The sequence below is a fragment of the Ovis aries genome, chromosome 12, assembly GCF_016772045.2.
Source record: "Ovis aries strain OAR_USU_Benz2616 breed Rambouillet chromosome 12, ARS-UI_Ramb_v3.0, whole genome shotgun sequence".
NCBI lineage: Eukaryota > Metazoa > Chordata > Mammalia > Artiodactyla > Bovidae > Ovis > Ovis aries.
Window position 1 is genome coordinate 33289662 of NC_056065.1, and position 13954 is coordinate 33303615.

Consider the following 13954-nt stretch of genomic DNA (forward strand, 5'->3'; position numbering starts at 1 on the left):
TCCGTTCTTCAGAGTTTCACTAACTCTTCATAAAGCTTCCCTCACTTGACTGGGCCATAGTAAAGGGTTGTGTCATACTTACATTTTCCCCTTCCCTTTCCCATTATATACACACAGTTTTCTTCCTTCTAAATTAATAATCTTTATTTCCTGGATAAACTGTACTTTAAAATGTCTGTGTGTTTTGCTTTGTCTGTCTTTGGTTTTGCTTGTCATCTATGTCTCTGCCTGACAGGATCCTGACTTTTGAAAGGAAAAGAGAAGCTTAGGATCCAGACCCTTTCCTCACTAGCTAAAAATGTGTTCCTCTGTCTTCTGATCTGCAGGAGGAAAGCGTCTTAATATCCCAAGAAATCTCTTCCAACCCAAGTGGTCTATGACTTCAAAATAGTTATCCATCCTGTTTTTCTTCAGAAAAATACTCCAGGTCATATTTATTCAACAACTGTGTACTAGGCACTGAGGTTACTGTAGGTAAACAAATAAATGATTGCCTTCACAGACCTATTCTGGAGTAGGGGAACAGATAGTAGGAACTAAAAATTAGTTAATGATATCAGATGGAGTAATCACATTCTCCTTTATCCTCCCAGTGGATTATTTATATTGCTCTCTCCCTAGTTTCTTAAAATTGCATGCTGCTCAACAAATGATTTAGTTAAATACTTTTTGTTTTGGGGAAGATTTTGTGATATGACTTTCACCCTCCATGTTTTTCCTTAGTTCCCCTTTTGCTGTAGTAAGACCCATAGTCTCTCTTTTACTGAAGTATATTTGATTTACAGTGTTGTGTTACTTTCAAGTGTACAGTAAAGTGAATCAGTTGTACACATACATATCCCACTGTTTTTCTTTTTTTTTAAATATTTTATTTTTTTAATTTTTTTAATTTTTTTTTTAGTTTTTTATTTTTTAAATTTTAAAATCTTTAATTCTTACATGCGTTCCTAAGACTCTTTTCCCATATAGGCCATTACCGAGTATGGAGTAGAGATCCCTGTGCTATATAGTAGGTTCTCAGGTATCTATGTTATGTACAGAAATGTGTCTGTCCTCCCCAGCCTCCCGGTTTCTCTGTCCCCCTCCTTATCCCCTAGTAACCATAAGTTTGTTCTCTACATCTGTGACTCTGCTTGTTTTGTGAATTAAGTTCTTTTGTACCTTTTTTTTTGATTTTACATACAAGTGATATCGTATGATATTTTCTTTCTGTGTCTGATTTCACTCAATTTTATTATCTCTGGGTCCATCAGTGTTGCTGCAAATGGCATTATTTTGTTCTTTTTTTGTGGCTGAGTAATATTTCATTGTCTGTATATACCACATCTTTATCCATTCCTCGGTCAATGGACATTTAGTTTGCTTCCATGTTCTGGCTGTTGTAAATCATGCGGCAGTGAACACTGGGATGCATGTATCTTTCTGAATTATGGTTTTTTCCAGGCATATGCCTACTAGTGGGATTGCTGAGTCATATCATATGGTAGTTCTGTTTTTAGTTTTTTAAGGAACCTCTGTACTGTTCTGCATAGAGGCTGTAGCAATTTACGTTTTCACCAACAGTGTAGGGAGGGTTCTCTTTTCTCCATATCCCCTCCAGGATTTATTGTTTGTAGATTTTTTTTCTTGAACTGTGTGACTCCACAAAAATCCTAAGGCACTACAAAACAGCCAAACCATCCTCATGGTGCCCTGAGGGAAGACATGTCAGCTTAGATATATGATGGATTGTAATACCACCACCTAAGACTCCATGCAGTGAAAGGAACAGCCGTGAAATGTTTGGATACTTTTTGATGATGGCATTCTGACCAATGTGAGGTGATAGCTCATTTGATTTATAATTTTCTAATAGTAATGTGGAGTATCTTTTCATGTGATTTGGGGGTATGAGTATGTCTTCTTTGGAGAAATATCTATCTAGATGTTCCACCCATTATTTGATTGGGTTGTTTTTTGTCTGTATTGAGCTACATGAGCTGTTTGTATATTTTGGAGATTAATCCTTTGTCAGTTGCTTCATTTGCAAATATTTTCTCCCATTTTGAGGGTTGTTTTTCTGTTATGGTTTCATTTGCTGTGCAAAATCTTTTATGTTTAACTAGACCCAATGTCAACCCACTCCAGTACTCTTGCCTGGAAAATCCCATGGATGGAGGAGCCTGGTAGGCTGCAGTCCATGGAGTCGCAAAGAGTCGGACTTGACTGAGCAACTTCACTTTCACTTTTCACTTTCACGCATTGGAGAAGGAAATGGCAACCCGCTCCAGTGTTCTTGCCTGGAGAATCCCAGGGACGATGGAGCCTGTTGGGCTGCCGTCTATGGGGTCGCACAGAGTTGGACACGACTAAAGCGACTTAGCAGCAGCAGCAGCAGACCCCATTTGTTTATTTTATTTTTAATTTTTATTCTAGGAAGTGGATCAAAAAAAAAAAAGATCTTGCTGCAGTTTATGTTAGTGTTCTACCCATGTTTTCCTCTGAGAGTTTTATAGATGATCTGTGAAAATGTATCTGATCTTACATTTAGGTCTTTAGTCCATTTTGAGTTTATTTTTCCTTGTGGTGTTGAGGAGTGTTCTAATTTCATTATTTTACATGTAGCTGTCCAGTTTTTCATAAAAGAAACTATCTTTTCTCCATTGTATAGTTACACCTTCTTTGTCACAGATTAATTGACCATAGGTGAATGGGTTTATTTCTTGGCTTTCTATATAGTTCCACTGATCTATATTTCTGATTTTGTGCCAGTATCATACTGTTTTAATGACTGTAGCTCTGTAGTATAGTCTGAAGCCAAGGAGCTTATTTTCCCCCAGCTCATTTTTTTATTTCTGAAGATTGCTTGGGCTGTTCATGGTCGTTTGTGTTTCCATAAAATTGTAAAATTTTGTTCTAATTCTATGAAAAATGCCACTGGTAATTTGATAGGGTTTGCATTGAAACTGTAGATTGCTTTGGGTAGTTTAGTCATTTTCGCAGTGTTCTTCCAGTCCAATAACATGGTATATTTCTCTGTTTGTGTCATCTTTTATTTCTTTCATCAGTATCTTATAATTTTCTGAGTACAGGTCTTTTATCTCCTTAGGTAGGTTTACTCCTTAGTATTTCATTCTGTTTGTTGCAATGGTAAATGAAGTAGTTTGCATAATTTCTCTTTCTGACCTTTCATTGCTGGTATATAGGAATGCAGGAGATTTCTGTCCATTAATTTTGTATTCTGCAGCTTTACCAGATTCATTGATGAGCTCTAGTAGTTTTCTGGTGGCATCATCATACATAGAAAATCCTAAAAATGCTCGCTCCCAGAGGCCCAGAAAGTCTTAATTTACATGAAAGTCACTTTCATTATATCACACAATTTAACACTGGATTTTGGATAGGTGTGAGGCAGCTTCTTCAGTGCTGTGCTTTTGCTGCTGGATCCCAGAGGGACCCCATTCAGTTCAGTTCAGTTCAGTCGCTCAGTCGTGTCCAACTCTTTGCGACCCCATGGATCGCAGCACGCCAGGCCTCCCTGTCCATCACCATCTCCCGGAGTTCACTCAGACTCAGTCCGTTAAGTCCCTGATGCCATCCAGCCATCTCATCCTCTGTCATCCCCTTCTCCTCCTGCCCCCAATCCCTCCCAGCATCAGGGTCTTTTCCAATGAGACAACTCTTCGCATGAGGTGGCCAAAGTACTGGAGCTTCAGCTTCAGCATCATTCCTTCCAAAGAAATCCCAGGGTTAATCTCCTTCAGAATGGACTGGTTAGATCTCTTTGCAGTTCAAGGGATTCTCAAGAGTCTTCAAAAGCATCAATTCTTCGGTGCTCAGCTTTCTTCACAGTCCAACTCTCACATCCATACATGACCACAGGAAAAACCATAGCCTTGACTAGACGGACATTTGTCGTCAAAGTAATGTCTCTGCTTTTGAATATGCTATCTAGGTTGGTCATAACTTTTCTTCCAAGGAGTAAGCGTCTTTTAATTTCATGGCTGCAGTCACCATCTGCAGTGATTTTGGAGCCCCCCAAAAATAAAGTCTGACACTGTTTCCACTGTTTCCCCATCTATTTCCCATGAAGTGATGGGACCAGATGCCATGATCTTCGTTTTCTGAATGTTGAGCTTTAAGCCAACTTTTTCGCTCTCCACTTACACTGTCATCAAGAGGCTTTTTAGCTCCTCTTCACTTTCTGCCATAAGGGTGGTGTCATCTGCATATCTGAGGTTATTGATATTTCTCCCGGCAATTTTGATTCTAGCTTGTGCTTCTTCCAGCCCAGCGTTTCTCATGATGTACTCTGCATAGAAGTTAAATCAGCAGGGTGACAATATACAGCCTTGATGTACTCCTTTTCCTATTTGGAGCCAGTCTGTTGTTCCATGTCCAGTTCTAACTGTTGTTTCCTGACCTGCATACAGATTTCTCAAGAGGCAGGTCAGGTGTTCTGGTATTCCCATCTCTTTCAGAGTTTTCCACAGTTTCTTGTGATCCACACAGTCAAAGGCTTTGGCATAGTCAATAAAGCAGAAATAGATGTTTTTCTGGAACTCTCTTGCTTTTTCCATGCAGATGTTGGCAATTTGATCTCTGGTTCCTCTGCCTTTTCCAAAACCAGCTTGAACATCTGGAAGTTCACGGTTCATGTATTGCTGAAGCCTGGCTTGGAGAATTTTGAGCGTGACTTTACTAGCATGTGAGATGAGTGCAATTGTGTGGTAGTTTGAGCATTCTTTGGCATTGCCTTTCTTTGAGATTGGAATGAAAACGGACCTTTTCCAGTCCTGTAGCCACTGCTGAGTTTTCCAAATTTGCTGGCATATTGAGTGCAGCACTTTCACAGCATCCTCTTTCAGGATTTGAAACAGCTCAACTGAAATTCCGTCACCTCCACTAGCTTTGTTCGTAGTGATGCTTTCTAAGGCCCACTTGACTTCAGTTTCCAAGATGTCTGGCTCTAGATTAGTGATCACATCATCATGATTATCTGGGTCGTGAAGATCTTTTTGTACAGTTCTTCCATGTATTCTTGCCATCTCTTCTTAATATCTTCTGCTTCTGTTAGGTCCTTACCATTTTGCATGAAATGTTCCCTTGGTATCTCTAATTTTCTTGAAGAGATCTCTAGTCTTTCCCATTCTGTTGTTTTCCTCTGTTTCTTTGCATTGATCGCTGAAGAAGGCTTTCTTACAGCTGATGAATTCTAGCTGAAGTTGCAGGCAAGTTCTTGAAGAAATTATTTCAAGGCACTTCCTCAATTTAGAGAAATCCACGTTTGCTTTATTTGGATGTTGGATTGACCAGAACATTGGCAGTCCAGTAAAGGAATATCAGAACTCTCTTGTCCTCAATTCAGACTTGGTTAACATGTTTCTGGCCTTTCTGTTCCCTACTCCCTCCCTTTCTTCCAGGTGTGGTGTGTTAGCTTCATACCTCCCTTTTCTTGCATCTTCACCATAAGGAAAAGCTGCATGCTGGCCCCACTCACTCTGTCTAGCACATTTCACTACCTGGAACTGATTTTTGTTGAATATTTGGCATTCTTTTTTTGGTATCCGTATACACACTAAAATGTTCAACAAGCTTTTGTTAATTGATTGTGGTCTTTTCAGAGTTATTACTATTACAACTTTATTTCTCTTACTACTACTATGAGGTCTAATCTTAAACTGAAGTATGAAAATTCTTTGAATTTTCAGGCATGGTATAATTAGATCTCAAAATGTTAGACATTATGTAGCTCAACTACCTCATCCATATTTGAAGTTTGAGGCTGAAACAAATAACTCGTGCTGAGTGAGGGATTATTATGTTTCGAGCCAGTATATTAAATACTTACATGTATTATATCTTTTAATCCTCAAAAAAAAGAACCACATAATAAGAAAACATTATTCATATGTTAAAGGAACTGAGGCTTCCGGAGGTTAAGAAGTGTATTCAGCAGCCCAGTTGGGATGTAATCAAGATCTCTTTAACTTGAAAACAGAGGACAAGATGGTTGGATGGCATCACCAACTCAATGAACATGAGTCTGAGCAGGTTCTGGGAGATGGTGATGGACAGGGAAGCCTGGCGTGCTGCAGTCCATGTGGTCACAAAGAGACACAACTGAGTGAACAACAGCAACAACTTTAACTTGAAAATCCAAATTCTTTTTGACCACCCTCTGCTGGCTCTTTACCCAGCAAACAACTTGTACAGCCTGGATAAGCTAGTGCCCTGTTCCTTTTCTTCAGTGCTTTGTCTCAGGACAGTGACCACAAGTTTGAGGAGGTCATTGGGTCCTTCCTGTACTTTGGCGTAGAATTCATTGAGCTGAGAATCCTAATAAACTTCTTCAATGGTAACAAGCAATGACCAAATGTCATTTGAATGCCTTCCTTACCTGGAACACACATCCCTTGAAAGAGATTATGAACTGTCTCCTAGAAATCTGGATATTGAGTTCTTTAGGAAGAATGCTATTCAAGAACCATGCCAAGTTATGAGATGACTCTTGCTCTACTCTTGGTTTTAAAGATATAAAACCCAGGGATGCAAATATGGAATTGCTGTCTCTAGTGAGTCCATATCAGACCTGTGGCTAGAGAGCTGCCTCAAGCTATTCATTACAATACTTCAAGGCAAACTGGTGAGAAGGAAATACCCTTTGAACCAACAGGGAATGACCCTGGAGCTTTATTAGAGACAAAACATGAATGAAGTGCAGCAAGAGCTGCTCTTTCCTCCCAGAAAAAGATAACACAGTCTAAACCTTATAATCAATTATAAGAGGGCCTCCTATGCCAACTATGAGGGTAGGGGCTGTTGGATTTTCTCTGAATAAGAAAATTTCTGCCAAATTTGAAAGGAAGAAATGTGTAAATGTTTTAATTTTATATATATGCACAAATATATACACATAATATATATATGTATACATAGACATAATGCATATATAAAAATTTTAGATCTTATATATTATCTATACATATCTCTCTGTGTGTGTGTGTGGTGTTCACCAGACATTGCACCTTTGGTTATGCGTTTGTTTTGACCTTCAAGAATTCTTAATGGAAAAAATTTCAATTCCCTGGAAGATTGTAAAAGGCACCTGGAAAAGTTCTTCGCTCAAAATGATAAAAAGTTTTGGGAAGATGGAATTATGAAGTTGCCTGGGAAATGTCAGAAGACAGTGGGACAAAACAGTCATTACATTGTTCAATAAAGTTCTCAGTGAAGATGAAAAGTGTGTCTCTTATTTTTATTTAAAACTGAAGGGACTTTTTGGCCAACCCAATAATCAACAGAATTAAGACTAGTTGAAGAGATGTAAATGTGGGAAGATGATATAATATTTTTTAGAGTTTTGAATGTTAAACAGTGAGTGAGTGCTGGCTAAAAAGATGGAAATTCTTGAAAGAGTTCAGGCATTGATAGGAGTCTATTCACAAAGATTTCTGGGAGGAAGGTGTGAGCACAGGTCAGAGCTAGTAGGAAGAAATGGTAAAAAGAGTGGATTTTTAGAATTTGGTGGGCGTGTGTCTCAATTTGTTCTCGGGACTTCCCTGGTGTTTCAGTGTCGAAGACTCCACGCCCCCAGTGCAGGAGGCCCAAGTTTGATCCCTGGTTAGGGAACTAAATCCCACATGCTGCCGCTAGGAGTTTGTATGCCATAACTAAAGATCCCACATGCCACAACTAAGATTCAGAGAAGCCAAAAAAAAAAAAAAGAAAATCTCTAGTTACTACATATGAAATCTTAAGCAAGTTGGGTAGTCTTTCTGAGATTGAGTTTTTCATTCCTCTAAGGTGCAGCTAGTAACACCCAGTTCATAGGGCTAATGAATAAATTATAATGTACATAAAACCTTAACACACTAGTACATGTTATGCTATCTGTATTATGCAGGTAGAAACATCTCCAAAGCAGATAGAAGCAAGAGAAGGACTGAGTAGTGAGTAGGACTAAGAATTTTACGACAGCTTACAGTCAACAGTGCCTAGGTGATCATTAGTAATCTTTGATAGAACAATCAAGTGAAAATAGTAAAGTTGGAATAGTTCCTTTTTTAAACTGGAACTATTTCAGATACATTATGTAAGTCAGGCCACATTGCTTCAGGTTCAACTTTATTTGGGTGGTGGTGAAGAAATGGAGGCAGAAAGTTAAAAGTGTGGAAAGAATTGGAATATTTTACTTGGAGAGGAAATATGGCTCTTCACTTTTTTATTTCCAAACAACTAACAGTAGTGAGAATACCTAAAAGACTCAAATAATGTTTGTCTTAACTAAAACAAAAATACATGTTATGATCATGTGGATTATAACATGTTTCTTAGCAGCTTTTTTAAGACTCCAGACATACCCTGGGTACCAGGCCTTTGCATCACTGTTTCTTCATCTGAGACCATTCTTGCCCAGTTATCATGCTTTGGTGCATTCTTTCATTACATTCAGCTCAGATTTCGGTTCCTCAGATAGACCTTCTCTGAACACCCTCTGAGATAGCCACTCATGCCCTATTACTTTTCAGGGATTGACATTAACATTCTTTATAGTATTTATCATCCCCTGACATGCACTTATTTATTTACTTACTAGTATATTGTCTGGGCTTCCCTGGTGTCTAGGAAAATAATCCACCTGCAATATGGGAGACCAGGATTTGATCCCTGGGTTGGAAAGATGCCCTGGAGAAGGACAAGGCAACCCACTCCAGTATTCATGCCTGGAGAATCCCATGGACAGAGGAGCCTGGTGGGTTACAGTCCATGGGGTCACAAAGAGTCAGATATGACTGAGAGACTAAGCATAGCACAGTATATGGTCTATAATCTCTCCCTCAACTAAAATGCATGCTCCAAGAGAACACAATTTTTGTTCGATTCACTGCTGTGTGTCTAGTGCCTGTAACAGTAATTAGTGCATTGGCAGTTAATGCACACAGAGCACAGAGAGAGAGAAATGAATGAACTGAGTTTTTGTGTTTCTGAGTAGCTGAAGGAGAAAGTGTTATTTTCCTCTCATGATTGTTACTGATCCATTAAAAAAAAACCACTGTATTATTTTGGAAGAGTTTTAGAATTATTTTAAAAGGTACAAAGATAGTACAGATAATTCTTAGCCTCCTCACTTCGTTTCCTCTGTTGTTAGTGAAGTTTCAGAGTTTACTTGGATTTCGCCAGCTTTTCCATTCATGACTTCTTTCTGTTCCGGGCCAGGAAGAAATCTTGATCCTGAGTCACAGCCTCTTAGCTGGCTCAGGTCTTCAGCAGTGCCTTGGTCTTTGCTTCTTTTTCATGACCTTGACGGTTTCCGTGCTGATCCATTTTTGAAAATGTTGACAGAACTTCTACTCTCCATCAAGCTATCCCTCTCTTGCCTCTGAACAATTTATTCGGTTTTAGTGAAAGTCTGGGCTCTTGCCATGGATGACCTATTTCCATCTGTCTTGTGGAGCCTTATTTCACATATTGGTGAGCATTCTATAAAGAATGCTTATGAAAATTTAACTATAATAGGTTAGCAAAGAAAATACATATTTTATATAATAGTGGATTCTTTCTGTATTAGTGAGAAAGTTTTGCTTGCCTGTTAAGTCCCGTTTAGTCAATGCTTCTCATTTTTCCTGTAAAGGGGATACATTTCTCAAAGAATAGCATGCTGCTGCTGCTGCTGCTAAGTCGCTTCATTCATGTCCGACTCTGTGTGACCCCATAGACGGCAGCATGAGGTTTAAAATTAAGGTAGTTTTTCTCTAACTTGTGGAAAAAAATTTTGACTTAAAAAAAAAGTTACCTGACAGGACAAAGAAAAAGTGTGTTTTTAGTCACATGTTTGAATGTAGTAAATATGTTAAGTATCCTAAAACCACAACATAGGATAATGACAACTTTGACTCACAGGTTATTTACATCAGTGTGGGTTCACTGCTACAAAGCTCAAAACAGAAGGAGGAAACCTGTGATTCTTTTTCTAATAAGTGTACTTAATTTTCCCAACAGACCCTTGCACTGTCATGTATATGTTACAGATTTATTCCCTGTATTGTACTTATATGTTTATTTGCTTCTCTCCTGACTGGGATGTGAGTTTTGCAAGGGCAGAGATTGTGAATAATTTATATTTATACACCAGCTTAACTTATAAGGGCTGGCCCATAGTTGGTGCTCAAATACATGGGAAAGCCCTTATAAGTTAACGACTTTATTTAAATTACAAAATTCAAGACACATCCCTCCTAATTCTTTTGTTTTTGTATTCTTGAAAAGGTTTGAAATATTTTTATTTTCAAAGAAGTAATAAGTTCACTTAAGAAACACAGCTCCAATCAGAATCACTTTTACTCATGTCTGTTAATTCTCACCTTGGTCCCAGGAGTTTAACAACATCAGGTGCCATGAGACTTCCAGTCTGGCTTCAGAGATGGTTACTAAACTGATGATCAACTCCCACCTGATCAGACCATTAACTGTGTCAGACCACTGTCTCTCCTCTTCTGCATTTCCTACTATGGAAAAGTAAAAACCACAGAGGGCACACTTGAGACCCCCAGGAATATCCCCGATGGATCCCTGGGGTCCTCTGTCATAGTTTTTAATGTTTGTGAAAATGCCAAATAATATAAATATTTTATTGTCCTAAAAATTGCACTATATTTGTCTGCACTTCTAGGCTGGCACAGAAAGGTAAAAATTGTTACTGCTTATTAAAAAACTCCCACGTAGGATAGCTATGGTGATTGCTAGCCCTTGTTATAAATGAGAAAATGAGACTCAGAGACAGGAGTTCACTTCACCAATGTCAATCAACTTGAAGTGGCAGAACCATGGTTTGAAAACAAACTTTGAACCAAAATAGACCTTAAAGAAGATTACAAGAGATAAGGAAGGACACTACATAGTGATCAAGGGATCAATCCAAGAGGAAGACATAACAATTGTAAATATCTATGCACCCAACATAGGAGCACCTCAATACATAAGACAAACACTGACAGACATAAAAGGAGAAATTGACAGTAACACAATAAAAGCAGGAGACATTAACACCCCACTCACACCAATGGACAGATCATCAAAACAGAAAATTGATAAGAACAAGCCTTAAATGATCCATTAGATGAGATGGATCTCATTGATATCTTCAGGACATTCCATTCAAATGCAGAAGAATACACTTTCTTCTCAAGTGCACATGGAACATTCTCCAGGAGAGTCCACATCTTGGGTCACAAGTCAAAACAGTAAATTTAAGAAAATTGAAACCATATCAAGCATCTTCTCTGACCCCAACACCATGAGATGAGATATCAATTACAAGAAAAAAACTGTAAGAAACACAAACACATGGAGACAAAACCACACATTTCTAAATAACCAACAGGTTCCTGAAGAAGTCAAAAGGGAAATAAAAAGTTTCTAGAAACAAGTGACAATGAAAACACGACAACTCAAAACCTATGGGATGCAGCAAAAGCAGTTCTAAGAGGGAAATTTATAGCAATACAATCCTACCTCAAGAAATAAGAAAAGCATCAAATAGACAGCCTAACTTTACACCTAAAACAACTGGAAAAAGAAGAAAAAAAAATTAATAGAAAGAAATCATAAAGATCTGAACAGAAATAAATGAAAAAGAGAGAATAGTAAAGATTAATAAAACTGAAAGCTGGTTCTTCGAGAAGATAAAAAAAATTGACAAACCTTTAGCCCAACTCATCAAGAAAAAAAGAGAAGAATCAACAAAATTAGAAATAAAAGAGGAGAGGTTACAACAGACAATGCAGAAATATGAAGGATTATAAGAGACGATTGTGAACAACTATATGGCAAAAAAGGGATAACCTGGAAGAAATGGACAGGTTCTTAGAAAAGTTCAGTCTTCCAAGACTGAACCCGGAAGAAACAGAAAGTATGAACAACCCAATTACAAGCACTGAAACTGAAGCTGTGATAAAAAATCTCCCAAAAAGCAAAAGCCCAGGACCTTTCACAGGAGAATTCTGTCAAACATTTAGAGACGAGCTAATGCCTATCCTTCTAAAACTCTTTCAAAAATATTGCAGAGGAAGGAACACTTCTAAACTTATTCTACGAGGCCAACGTCACCCTGATATCAACACCAGACAAAGACAACACAAAAAAAGAAAACTACGGGCCAATATCACTCATAAACATAGATGCAAAAATCCTGAACAAAATTTTAGCAAACAGAATTCAGCAAAACATCAAAAAGCTCATACACCATGATCAAGTTGGGTTTATTCCAGGAATGCAAAGGATTCTTCAATATACACACATCAATCAATGTGATACACCATATTAGCAAATTGAAAGATAAAAACCATATGATCATCTCAATAGATGCAGAAAAAGCCTTTGACAAAATTCAGCACCCATTTATGATTGAAACTCTTCAAAAAATGGGAATAGAAAGAACCTACCTCAACATAGTAAAGGCCATATATGATAAGCCTACAGCAAAGATTATTCTCAATGGTGAAAAACTGAAAACATTCCCCCTAAGATCAGGAACAAGACAAGGGTGTCCACTTTCACCACTATTACTCAACATAGTTCTGGAAGGCCTAGTTGTAGCAATCAGAGAAGAAAAAGAAATAACAGGAATCTAGATCGGAAAAAAAGTAAAACTCTCACTGTTTGCAGATGACATGATACTGTCCATAGAAAACCCTAAAGATAGTATCAGAAAATTACTAGAGCTAATCAGTGAATTTAGCAAAGTTGCAGGATACAAAATCAATACCCAGAAATCACTTGCATTTCTATATACTAACAGTGAAAAATCAGAAATAGAAATTAAGGAATCAATCCCATTCCCCACTGCAACAAAAAGAATTAAATATCTAGGAATAAACTTAACTAAGGAGACAAAAGAACTGTACACAGAAAATTATGACACTGATGAAAGAAATCAAAGATGACATAAACAGATGGAGAGATATTTCAAGTTCTTGGGTAAGAAGAATCAATATTGTGAAGATGACTATTCTACCAAATGCAGTCTACAGATTCAATGCAATCCCTATCAAATTACCAATGACATTTTTCACAGAACTAGAACAAAAGATTTCACAATTCATATGGAAACACAAAAGACCCCAAATTAGCCAAAGCAATCCTGAGAAAGAAGAATGGAGCTGAAGGAATCAACCTTCCTGACTTCAGATTATCCTACAAAGCTCCAGTCATCAAGACAGTATGCTGGTGGCACAAAAACAGAAATACAGACCAATGGAACAAGACAGAAAACCGAAAAATAAACCCATGCCCCTATGGGTACTATATTTTTGACAAAGGAGGCAAGAATATACAATGGGGCAAAGACAATCTCTTCAATAAATAGTGCTGGGAAAACTGGACAGATACATGTAAATGAATGAAATTAGAACACTTCCTAACACCACACACAAAGATAAACTCAAAATGGATTAAAGACCTAAATGTAAGACCAGAAACTATAAAACTCTTAGAAGAAAACATAGGCAGAACACTCGATGACATAAATCAAAGCAAGATCCTGTATGACCCACTTCCTAGAATAAAGAAAATAAAAACCAAAGTAAACAAGTGGGACCTGATTAAACTTAAAAGATTTGCACAGCAAAGGAAGCTATAAGCAAGGTAAAAACACAAATCTCAGAATAGGAGAAAATAGTAGCAAATGAAACAGCTGACAAAGGATTAATTTCCAAAATATACAAGCAGCTCATACAACTCAATGCCAGAAAAACAAGCAACCCAATCAAAAAGTGGGGAAAAGATGTAAACAGACATTTCTCCAAAGAAGACATACAGTTGGCTAACAAACCCATGAAAAGATGCTCAATAGCGCTAATTATTAGAGAAATGCAAATCAATACTGCAATGAGATATCACCTCATACCAGTCAGAATGGCAATCATAAAAAGTCTACCAACAATAAATGCTGGAGAGGGTGTGAAGAAAAGGGAAT

General features: G+C 37.7%; 1 non-coding gene across 1 annotated transcript; it reads right to left on the minus strand.

Annotated features, from left to right (window-relative positions):
* Positions 1-1629: 1629 nt before the first annotated feature.
* LOC114117377 (small nucleolar RNA SNORA79) lies at positions 1630-1777 on the minus strand. The gene has a single exon (XR_003591080.2). It is a non-coding gene; the product is annotated as a small nucleolar RNA SNORA79 (small nucleolar RNA).
* Positions 1778-13954: the final 12177 nt, after the last annotated feature.